Source organism: Rhinolophus sinicus, linkage group LG14 (genome assembly GCF_036562045.2).
Source record: "Rhinolophus sinicus isolate RSC01 linkage group LG14, ASM3656204v1, whole genome shotgun sequence".
Classification (NCBI taxonomy): Eukaryota; Metazoa; Chordata; class Mammalia; order Chiroptera; family Rhinolophidae; genus Rhinolophus; species Rhinolophus sinicus.
The window spans coordinates 23883235-23896141 of record NC_133763.1 but is presented as its reverse complement, the minus strand read 5'-3'; positions in this window follow the sequence as shown (position 1 = coordinate 23896141).

Genomic DNA, 12907 nt, shown 5'->3' with positions numbered 1-12907 from the left:
ACCGCCTTTCTTTATCTCTCTGGGAATCCAGTAAGGAAAGAAGAGAGAAAATTCAACGTTCGACATGATAACAAACTATATGTACTGCACGCATGAAGAAAATTATGTAATTTCATTCTGGGAATAAAAAATTTACTCAGTATAAGAAAGGCACTTCAAACCTTCAGAAAGTTCAGTCTGAGCTACTTTGTTCTAGTTCATGGCAGAATCTCCTGCAGAGGCTGAAGAACACCTGCTAGAGATGCTGGAGGGGACGAAGAAGCATTGGATAATGGAGAATGGGTAAGAGAGGAGAAAGAGAAGAAATTTACAGATCTCCAAACCTTTGAGTCCTGGAGTCTATTGAAAATGAAAAGGAAGAGAAGGAGAAGGGAGGGGTAAGAGAAGGGAGGGAGAGGAAGGGAATAAGGAAGAAAAGATGGAAGTAAGAAAAAAGTGAACTTAGAAAGACTTAACCATTAAAAAAATGAGTCAATAGCCATCAAGGAGAAACCAAAGTTTGCCAGAAGAGCCAACTGAATAGATTGTGTATATTTGCTTGTCATGGGCTTTTGGGAACAAGGGTGGCAACATGTAATGGTGGGTTAGAACTGCAAAGCACCCCACCAAAAGAACTGAAGGAGGCTCCTTTGCTTGACTGCCAGCAGCTTCTCATGTCTTCTTTGCCAATAAAACTCTCAAGTTCAGTGCTCAGCAATCTTTCCCATTTAAAAAAAAACTTTAGTACACTTATTTTTTCTTTTCTTGCCAAGCCAGCATCTGTTTCCATGGAAACTTAAAAGGCACTGAAGTTAGTAGCAAAAAACCCTAGGTCTGGATCTACATCAGTGTCAACTGAAGGGAAACATCACCATCTTTATTTTTTTATTTAGACTTTTATTAAAATATAGCTAACTTACAATATTATATTAGTTTCAGGTGTATACCATAGTTGTTCAACATTACCCACTTAGCAATATATAGAATTATTACCACATTATTGATTATATTCCCTATGCTAAAGAAGTGATCACCATGACAAGTTCACCAACCATCTGACAATCTGACACAGTACCATGCTATCACAATATTATTGACCTTTTCCTCCCTTTTTAAATTTTTCTGTTAGGGTGAGATTCAATATTATTTTATATTAGTTTCAAGTGTATAGCATAGAGGTTAGACATGACCACATTATGCCTTGTATAACACACACCCAGGTTTTTGGCACAAACTTTCAGCGAAAAAAATTTTTTGTTTTAATTTTTCAGTTCAAATTTTTATTTGTTTACATTTAGCTACTTGCTTTTGTATTATAAAGGAATTTTAGCATTTTCTTAACACATTATGATACAAGAAATTTTATGTAACAAATAATCACAAAACACAAGAACAGATACAGGTACAAGAAATGTTATGCACCCATGACAAATTTATGGTATTTATACATCATAGAAGGCCAAGAACCCTTCATCGTTGCAAGTTTGTCTTAAGTTCAACAAAACCAACTATCATATTCCAGGGTGTTATTTTTCATATGGATATTATTGTTGATTTCTAGAGTTACTCTTTTAACTCATAAGCAAAAATAAAAGAAATAAAAACATTTCTGTAGATACAGAATTAGTACTACCCATGTATAATGTGCATCCTTATTTTTTCCTCACACATTTAGGCAAAAAAGTGTGCATTATACATGGCAAAATATGGTACATAATTTACAAAGTGATCCCTCTGACTAGTACCACCGGCAGTATACATAGCAATTACTATATTATTGATTATATTCTTTATACTTTACATCTTGATCACTATTTTGTAACTACCAATTTGTGTTTCCTAATCCCTTCACTTTTTCACCCTACTCCTAAACCCCCTCAGATTTATCACCTCAATAGATCTAGTACTCATCTGACACCATACATAATTATTACAATATTATTTACTATATTTCTTATGCTATACTTACATCCTCATTACTACTGTGTAACAACAAATTTGCACTTCTTAATCTGTTCCCCTTTTCACCCACCTGCAAACCCCCTCCCATCTGACAACTATCAAAATGTTCTCTGTATCTATTAGTTTGTTTCTGTTTCCTTCATTTGTTTATTTTGTTCTTTACATTCCACTTATAAGTGAAGCCATATGATATTTGTCTTTTACTGTCTGACTTACTACACTCAGTATAGTACCCTCTAGATCCATCCATGTTGTTGCAGATGGCACGATTTCTTTCTTTTTTACTGAGTAATATTCCCTTTTATACATGTATACTTCTTTATGCATTTATCCATCCAGGGAAACCCAGGTTGCCTTCATATTTTGGCTTATGTAAAGAGCCAAATGCTGCAATGAACATATGGATGAGCACGTCCCCTTGAAGTAGCATTTTGGGTTTGTTTGGATAAATACCCATAAGTAGGATTCCTAGGTCCTTCTCTGTCTCTTGTTATAGTCTTTGTTTTAAAGTCTGCTTTGTCTGGTATAAGTATTGCTACCCCAGATTTTTTTTGTTTGTTTAATTCTATTTTCATTAAATGCCTTTTTTCATCCCTTTACTTTCAGTCTGTGTGTGCCTTTCAATCTGAAGTGCTTCTCTTGTAGGCAGCATATGCAATGGTCTTCTTTTCTTATCCATTCAGCAACCCCCCCCCTCTTTTGATTGTAGCATTTAATCCATTCACATTGAAAGTAATTGTTGATAGGTACGTAGTTATTTTCATTTTATTATTCATATTTATTATTATTATTATCATCATTATTATTATTATTTTGTCTTAAAGAAGTCCCTCTAAGATTCCCAGGGTACTCTTTGTCCTTTGATTCTGAGTGATAGCTTTTCTGGGAAGAGTAATCTTGGTTGTAGATCCTTGCTTTTCATCACTTTGAATATTTTCTGCCAATCCCTGCTGGCCTGCAAAATTTCTGTTGAGAAATCAGCTGACAATCTTATAGGCATGCCCTTTCAAGTAACTGACTGCATTTCCATTGCTGCTTTTAAGATTTTCTCTTTGTCTTTAACCTTTGGCATTTTAATTATGATGTGTCTTGGTGTGGGCCTCTTTGGGTTCATCTTGTTTGGGACTCTCTGTGCTTCTGGGCTTATATATCTATTTCCTTCACCAGGTCAGGGAAGTTTTCTGTCATTTCTTCAAATAAGTTCTCAATTCCTTGCTCTCTCTCTTTTCCTTCTGGTACCCCTACAATGCAAATGTTAGTATGCTTAATGTTGTCCCAGAGGACCGTTAAACTGTCCTCAGTTTTTTGGATTCTTTTTGCTGTTCTGATTGGGTATTTTCTGCTACTTTACCTTCTATATCACTGGTTTGATCCTTTAATCGACCTTCATCTAATCTACTGTTGATTCCTTGTAATGTATTCTTCATTTCTATTATTGCATTATTTATTTATGACTAGTTCTTTTTTATGTTTTCTAGCTCTATTTTTATGTGTCTTATCTCTTTGTTGAACTTCTCCCTGAGATCACTGAGCATCTTTATAACCAGTGTTTGGAACTCTGCGTTTGGGAGATTGCTGGTCTCCATTTAGTTTTTCTGGAGCTTTGTTCTGTTCTTTTATTTGTGACATGATTTTGTCTCCCCATTTTGGCTGCTTCTCTGTGTTTGTTTCTATATATTAAGTAGGACTACTATATCTCCTGATCTTAGTAGAGTGTCCTTATGTATTAGTTGTGCTGTGGGGCTCCGTGGTGCAGTCTTCCTGGTTACCTGAGCCATGCACTCCAGGTGTGTCCCTTTGTAGGTTGTGTGCCCTCCTCTTATAGTTGAGCCTTGGTTACTATTTGCACATGAGTGGGAGGGTTTGACCCTCCCACTAGTTTTGAGGACTGGCTTTAACTGCAGTGGAGGAGTTATGGTGCAGAGACTGACCCTACAGAGCAGGATCTGACTCAGCAGGGCTCTGGTGTGTGCCAATCCACCCCTTGGGTTTGTCATTCTTGGAGGCAGCTGCCTGATGTTTTAGCTAGTTTTAAAGCTGGCCACTGGGGGCTCCAGCCCCAGGACCACCTTGGAGAAGATCCGCTGCAGGTCAAGTTCAGTGGCAGATCATGCCCCACCTGGGGCCACCTGGCAGGAGCCACAGATGGCTGCCACCTGTGCAGTGGTTGAAAGTGTCTTGAGAGGTCAAGCTGTGAACCAAGGCCAGCTGCTGCTTGTGCAGGGCTTAGGGCTGCTCATCCAGAGGTACAGGATACACTCAAGCCAGATGCTGCTTGTCTGAGTTCCAGGACTCTTTGAGAGACCCTAGGAAAGTCTGCAGCATGTGCAAGGTAGGAAGTTTGTATGAAAAATCCACTGGAAGTGGCTTAGGTGTGCCCAAAATTTGGGCGGGGCAGCCTCTCAAATCACCATGGTGTGGGGAACAAATTGGCATTAGCCAGCTTGATGGAGACTCAGATATGGCAGCTGCCTCTGTCTGCACACTGGGAAAATGGAGGGCTCTACAAAGAAACAATAGCCTCCACTATTTTCTCTGTCCAGGAGAAAGCTTCCCTTCCAGCCCCCATCCCAAGCCAGAAAACTTATTTCCCCACCATATATCCCTGCCACCTTTTACAGCTGCTGCCCCCGATCTGGAGCTCACAGCCAGTGATTCTGTCAGTGAGTAAGTCCTTGCATGGTCTCTTTTAGAGGAGCGGCTGGGCCTCCAGCAGCCCTCCATGTCACTCAGTCTCAATCTCCGATGGTTTTCACAATCATAAATCATAGGGACTTCTCTCCCTGACACTGGAACCCTGGGCTGGAATGTGGCTGGGACCTCTCACTCCTCCATGAGGGACCTCCAAAGCTGAGATATCCCTCCCAATTTTTTTTTATTTTTATTTTTTAATTAAATTTATTGGGGTGACAATTGTTAGTAAAATTACATAGATTTCAGATGTACAATTCTGTATTACATCATCTATAAATCCCATTGTGTGTTCATCACCCAGAGTCAGTTCTCCTTCCATCACCATATATTCGATCCCCCTTACCCTCATCTCCCACCCCCCACCCCCAGCCCCCCTTACCCTCTGGCAACCACTAAACTATTGTCTGTGTCTATGAGTTTCTGTTTCTCATTTGTTTGTCTTATTCTTTTGTTGTTTTTGTTTTATATACCACATATCAGTGAAATCAAAAGAAGTTGTGGTATATATACACAATGGAATACTATTCGGCAGTAAGAAAAGATAATATAGGAACATTTGTGACAACATGGATGCATCTTGAGAGACTAATGCTGAGCGAAACAAGTCCCTCCCAATTTTTAATGGTCACACGTGGGGGTAGGACCAGCCCATTCTGTGTCTCTGCCCCTCCTACCAGTCTCAAGGTGGTTTCTTCTGTATGTCCTTAGTTGTAGGGCTTCAATTCAGCAAGATTTTAGGCGATTCTCAATGACAGTTGTTTTGTAGTTTAGTTGTAATTCTGAGGTGGTCCTGATTAACATAAAATAAACCCCCAGTGTACCAGATACTTCCATAGCATATTTATTGAGGCACTTTAGGAACAGTATCTGGTTTTTCAGTCTGCTAAGATGTTATTCAGTACTTTTATATTGCTCAGTTTTCTCAGTACCTCAGAAACATAACACTGCTTCCAAAAGACACTGACATTCTTTGGAATTCACCTGTGAACTGGACTAACCTGTTTATTTTGTATAATCAACCGAGAACAACTTGGTTTTTAAAATTTTCATCACTGGCTGAATTTGCTCTTCTCATATTGAACTCAAAGTTTACTTTAATTTAGATTGTGCAGAAATGAAGTATTGACCAGCAGGGCATTCCATTAGTCATGGCTCACCCAGGTGACATCTTTTAAATCTGGAAATGTCTATAGCAGATTATGATGAATTGAACAAAGTTTATTAAATGGGAAGAACTGGAATGTGAAATCAAATCAAAGGTACTTCTTGGGTAAGACTGGAACACAAATCCTATAAATGAATATTTCGGCACAGCATGTACAGCCATTTAATTCTAAGACTCCGGTTTGCCAGAGGAAGTCATTGAGCAGAATATGGGGTTCATCAATCTTATTGTGACTCTAATAGCTATCCCTAAGGGATATCACATTTAGACCAAAGAAACAAGCACAATTACACAACAGTTATAAAAAGACCTGCAAACATCTCCAATTAGATAAACAAGTTAAAGGAAAAAGAGAATCAAGTTGAAAGAGTTAATCTGAAAATTAGAGTTGGAGCATGTATTTTTTTAAGTGATAAAGGCCCATTCTATTAAAAATCCTGATGAGTTGAACTACTTTAGAAAATGTCGAAGCAGTAACCAGGTGATAAGACAGCTCTACTTGGTGGCAGTGGGCAAGACAGTGGGAGATCAGATGGCACCATGGTGCTGAGTGAAAGGGTTGAGTGTGGCTCAAATTTCAGTGGGGTACCTGACACAGCTAGGGCTCAGAGGCCAAATAGCCAGGTGTTCAAAGACTTGTCAAGTCCAAACCCCATTCAGGAAACTATGGGGGTTAAGTGAAGTGGATGGGGATACAGGGAGAGGTTGCTGGTGTCGGAGGCTAGCACAGCACGGGTAGAGAAGGATACTGGTTTTGAAGGATTCCTTCTTTTTTAATAGAGTGCTAGCTATGCCAAAGGTAAGGGAGTCAGTGAGTCCCACTTCTGGAGGAAGCAGCCATAGCCAGGCAGGGCTCAGGAGAGTCCTGGAAGGAGACCAGGAACTTGGGAGTTAGACATACTTACAAGCACTAATAGTCCTTCAGATATCCAAGCCAGTTTAGTGCTTTCAATCAAATAGCACCTTTTGGTTGATTAATCCCAAAACTGTATTTTCAGCCCTGATTACCTCCCTGAGTTTCAGATCCATATACCCAACTGCCGGCTTGACACATTCCTACTGGGATGTCTCATCCTCATGTAAACCATGATATATCTAAAAAGAACACTGTTTTCCACCCCACCTCCAACCTGCTCTCACCCCAGACTTCCCATATCAGTAAATAGCATCACCCTCTACACAACTGCTAAGCTAAGAGTCTTCTTTGGTTCCTCTTTTTCTTTCACCCACCCCACTTCAGCCCATCAGCAGGTGTTGTCAGCTTCACCTCCATAATGCATTACAAATCTGCCCACTTCTCACCAGCTCTCCACCCCTCTCACCAGTCCAGGCCACCATCACCTCTTACAGGGACCACAGCCGTGGACTCCTAACCATCTCCCTGCTTCTCCCTCTGCCCTCCAAATCCATTCTCCCACAGAAATCCAAAGGGATCTTTTAGAAATGCAAATCAAAACATGTCCCTCCCTTGCCACATCCCACCAATAACTTTCCTTTATACAGAGAATTAAATCCATGAGGCCTGTGTCACATTCTAAGGCCCACAGTCTTAACACACTTTTTTTTTTTTTTTGGTAATGTTCTCTGTAAACCACAGATTTTCAAAATATGTCCCCAACCAGCAGCAACAAACCCCCTTGGGAGCCTGTTGGCAATACAACATATTAAGGTCCCAGCCTAGACCTACGGAATTAGAAACCCTGCAGTGAGCCACCTATCTTGTGCCACATTTCCGGGTCAGATGGTTGCTCCAGGTGGACACAGGCTGGCTCTTATCCTCAGATTTCATTCAAAGGCTCCCTCCTCAGAAAGGCCCCACCTGACCATCCTGTCTTCATGTTGCCCCTTCCATGCTCTCTCTCATGTTGTTTTATTTCATTTAGAACATTGGCATTATTTTGGACTGATTTTAGTTGTTTGTTTGTTTTACAGTTTATTGTCAGTGCCCCTACCTCCTCAGCCCCCCACTACAGAGAAAGCAGGCTTGATAAAAGCAGAGACTTTGTTTCTTGTTCACCTAAGGGGCTCAGTATAAATAGAAGGAAGCCAGTTGTAAATTGACATGCACATAAATTAACCAGGATCCTGTTGAAAGACACACTCTGCTTCACGAAGAAGGGAGGGACCTGAGAGAGCCAGCCTGTGTTCATCTAAAGCAGCTGTTCTCAACTCGAGTGTGCGTCAGAATCACCAGGAGGTTAAAACACAGATGTCTCAGTCCACCCTACAGTTTCTGATCCATAAGACCAGGTGGCACCTGAGCATGTTGCATCGCTAACAAGCTCTGAGGTGAAGTCGACATTGCTGGCCGTAGGACCACAGGTTGAATATCATGGCTCCAGACTAAGTCCCCGGAGAGGTGGTGTAGAGCATGACAGGGGCTGCGTAGGCTCACAGGGCTTACTCCTGACATCACAGAGCCACCTCTGGTTACAGGAAGTCTTTGTTCCAAACCTCACCAGGCAGAGTTGACATCCCTCAATAGTCTCCCGGGCCCAGCCCTGACTGAGTCAGGAAGAGACAGCATACCTTGGCCCAGAGGTGGAATCCTCAGGTACCTGTAGACTATAAGGAGGGGTTGCCGTATGATTAGGGGCATGTTTGCACACCAATAACCAGTCCAGCATGGCTGGTCTGTGGAGCAGAAAGAGTGGACATCACATGGGTAACAGAAACTCCACTGAAAAACTGAGCTGGGTTTCTGCTGAAAAGAGCTTTCCTATTAAGAAGTTTGGTTGATAAGGAAAGGAGAGGCTTGGAAGAACTGTAACATCAGAGATGACAGGACTAGATCTGGATTTTCAAAGATCACTTCAAGGAACAGCATGGATAGACCACAGATTATAAGGAGAAAGCAAATGCTCACTTTCTGTCTAGGAAGGTTATATTTTTATTTGAGTTTGTTTAAAGCTGTATGCACATGCATTACGTTTTGATCTATGTAACAAAGAAAGGAGCTGAACTCAATATTCGTTTCATGTCAGCAAGAAAATGTCGTTTATGAAAATAGCAGTGTCTGTCGGAATCCACCAGCAGATCTCAGATATGCAAGTACATCTTTTGAAATGGCTCATCTCAAAAAATTGACTTTATTTAAGGCTTTCAAGGTTAGCAAGTGTCATTGAAACAGGCAGCAGGAAATCGGGAACTGCAAATTCCCAGGGCTTGGGGTTTCTGATTCTTTGTAAAATGTAGATAATTCATTTTAGAGTGGAATTAAAATCATATAATAAATGTCATCCAACTTCACAAAGACCTGAACTATGCAAAAATATAGGGTAAAAGAGAAATGGAAAAACATGATTGTGTATCTTCTTAAAACCACAGACATGTCTTTCATTATAAATAAAACTATAAATAAGCTTATGTAATTTTTAAAAAATGTAAGTATCTCTAATAGTAATCTTCCAAATATTTTCTGTTTTTATTAGCATGATTAGAGTCTTGTATATTGCATCAACTTATTTCCGTTCTGGGTAAGCCCAGAACCAGCATGAGAGGACAGGGCCGGATCTCCTCTTTTGCTGAGAGCTCTCTCTCTCTCTCTCTCTCTCTCTCTCTCTCTCTCTCTGACACACACACACACACACACACACACACACACACACACACACCATAGATGAAGCACTTGGACTCATCAAACCAGTGTGGAGAGTAATGTTTGCCATACAGCATTGTTTTGAACTACATATTTATATATCACTTTATGAAGTGTGTAAACGAATGTACACACAAACAAAAAATAACTCCAGATTACTTTATGATGATAGCGTAGACCTTAACAGTTTTATGGTTTTTGCTTACTTAGAATTGTAAGCTTACAGAGGGCAGGATGGTAGCTTTCATTTCTCTATTCCCAGAACCTAGCATACTGTCAGGCACACAGTAGGCACCCAACAAATACTTGATGAATGGATAAAGAAATTTTTCTGACAGTCTCTCAGATTCATCATTGCAAAAATAACTTAAAAATTATTGTGCAGATCTGCCTGTGGCTACTCAAGGATTCTACAGGAATCATGTTAAACTGTATCAAATAATATATTTTACTATTGGAAGGATGTCATCAAAATGGAGGCGTGAGGTGAGCCTCCGTAAATCTCCACTGGAATTTACAACTAACCAAACAACTATAACTCCACAAAGGACTCCCTGCACAGCAGACAGGCAAGATGTAGAGGCCCACTACTGAATTCAACTAAAGGTGGGGGAATCGCGTAAGTAGGGGAGGAGGGAAGGGAGAAGTGCAGAGACAGAGCAGCACAGGTGCAGGAAGCAGACCTAGCTCAGTTCTCGGAGCTCACTGCATCCCGGAACTACTGAAGATGTGGGAGAGGGAAGAACTCGGACTGCTAGGGCTCCGTTGATGGCCCACAGGGCTAAGGGGACAGCATATAACATGGTTGAACCCAACGCTCACGACAGAGACCTCGGAGAAAAGACTGAGGGAAGAAGGTTGAAAACGGTGGTTTAAGCCCTCACTGCCACAGAGAACGGAAGCCTTAGGCACTGAGACTAGCTGTTCTCTCACTACCATCTCAGGGCTCACCCCACACCCACCTGCCTGGTGCTAGAAGCAGAACAGTAGCAGTGTCAGATCAAAAGAACAGAATATTTGCTGTTCTGAGAACTGTAGACTACAGACACACATTCGCAGCAAAACTGGTTCCGGCAAAGGGGACGGAGCTTTAGGAGGACCGGCTGCACTGGTGGTTGCTGCCATTGCTCTGGGCCACCTCTCACAACTCACCCCGCCCCCCCTGGACCCACCTATCTGGGTGGATCCCTGCAGGAGTAAACAGAACTGCTGAAACATATGGCCTCTGAACCTGGTGCAGGAAGAGCTTTGAAACTTCAAAAGCTCTCTGCATATCAATACGGACACTGCGCCCTGTGACCTAGGTGAACTATTAACAGAGGAGAAGCCCGTCTCCCAGGGAATCACCCCATTGTGTGAGACGCTGGAATAGTGAAGAAAAAACATAGCACTACCGTGTGAGAGCAAAAAAAAGGTTACATTCAGAGAGAAAATAAAACATTCTACCAACAGTACTGGAAAACAAAAGAAAGACCTCTTCCTATCAACCTGTTGCAGAAGCCACTCCTGTAGATGTCTAGGAAGAAAAATACTAAATTAGTAATTGCCATGAATAACCAAGGCAACAAGACAGCTCAGAAAGAAAGTGAAAAGTTTTCAGAAAAGGAACTTAAAGATATGGAAATATATGACCTAAATAAGAGAGAATTCCAGATTGAAGTTTTGAAAAAACTCAACGAGATGCAAGAAAACACAGAAAGACAGTTTAATGAACTCAGAAACATAATCAAAGAACAACATGAGCATTTTACGAAAGAGATTGAAATTTTAAAAAAGAACCAAATAGAATTTCTGGAAATTAAGAACACAATAGACGATATTAAGAATGAAATAACCACCTTACGTAGTAGAGTTGACTAAAGGGAGGAAAGAATAGTGACATCGAAGATAGACACCTGGAAATGACACGGATGAAAGAACAAAGAGACTTGAGACTTAAAAGAAATAAAACAACTCTACAAGAACTTTCTGACCCCATCAGAAAGAGCAATATAAGAATAATGGGCATACCACAAGGAGAAGAAAGTGAGAAGGGAACAGAGAATATATTCAAACAAATTGTCGATGAGAAATTCCCAAACCTGTGGACAGAACTGGATCCTTGAATCCAAGAAGCAAATATAACACTTAAATACCTGATCCCAAAAGACCTTTTCCAAGGCATATTGTATTGAAGCTGACTAAAATCAACAACAAAGAAAGAATCCTCAAGGAAGCCAGGGAAAAGAAGACGGCAACCTACAAAAGAAAGCCCACTAGATCATCATCACATTTTTCAGCAGAAACTCTACAAGCCAAGAGGGAGTGGAACCAAATATTCAGACTATTCAAAGGGAGAAATTATGAGCCAAGAATAATATATCCAGCAAAGATATCCTTTAGATATGAAGGAGGAATAAAGATCTTTCCAGATATACAGAAGCTGAGGGAATTTTCTAATACATGATCTGCACTAAAAGAAATACTAAAGGAGGCTATTCAACCACCATCAACAGGGACAATTTGTGACAACCAAAACATAAAAAGTGGGAGACTAAAGGCCTGACGGAATATGGGAATGGAGAAAGTAAGCATGCTGAAGAAAATGGAATACTCTAAATATCAAACTTTCTTTTATATAAACCTAAGGGTAACAACTCAAAAGAAATCCAGAATTGAAATATATACTGTAATAAAACAAGAAACAGAGGGAAACATCATAGAACACCACCACACAGATATAATAGACAACAACCAAAAGGCAAAGAAACAATGGAGACACAGTCTTAACAGAAAACTAAAGATAGAATGACAGGAAATCCTCACATATAAATAATCACCTTAAATGTAAATGGACTGAACTCACAAATAAAAAGGCACAGAGTAGAAGATTGGATCAAAAAACCAAACCCAACCGTATGCTGACTCCAAGAGACACATCTCAGCTACAAGGACAAGCATAGACCAAAGTGAAAGGGTGGAAATGGACACTCCAGGCAAATGTTATCCAGAGAAAACAGGTTTAGCCATACTTATATAAGATGAAACAGACTTCAGGGAGAAAAAGGTAACAAGAGACAAATATGGACATTTCATAATGGTAAAGGGGAATATACAACAAGAAGACATAACAGTCATCAATAGTTATGGCCCCAATCAGGGAGCACCGAAATACACCAAGCAACTAATAACAGAATTAAAGGGAGAAATTAATCAAAACACAATTATACCAGGGGACTTAAACACATCATTGACAGCTATGGATAGATCATCCAAACAGAAAATAAATAACGAAATAGCAGCCCTAACACATTAGATGAAATGTACATAATTGACATATATAGAGCACCTCATCCTAAAACATCAGACTATACATTCTTTTCTAGTGTACATGGAACATTCTCAATGATAGATCATATATTGGGACATAAAATCAGCCTCAGCAAATTTAAGAAGATTGAAATCATACCCAGCATATTCTCTGATCACAAGACTTTGAAATTCAATATCAACTGCAAAAAGAAAGCAGG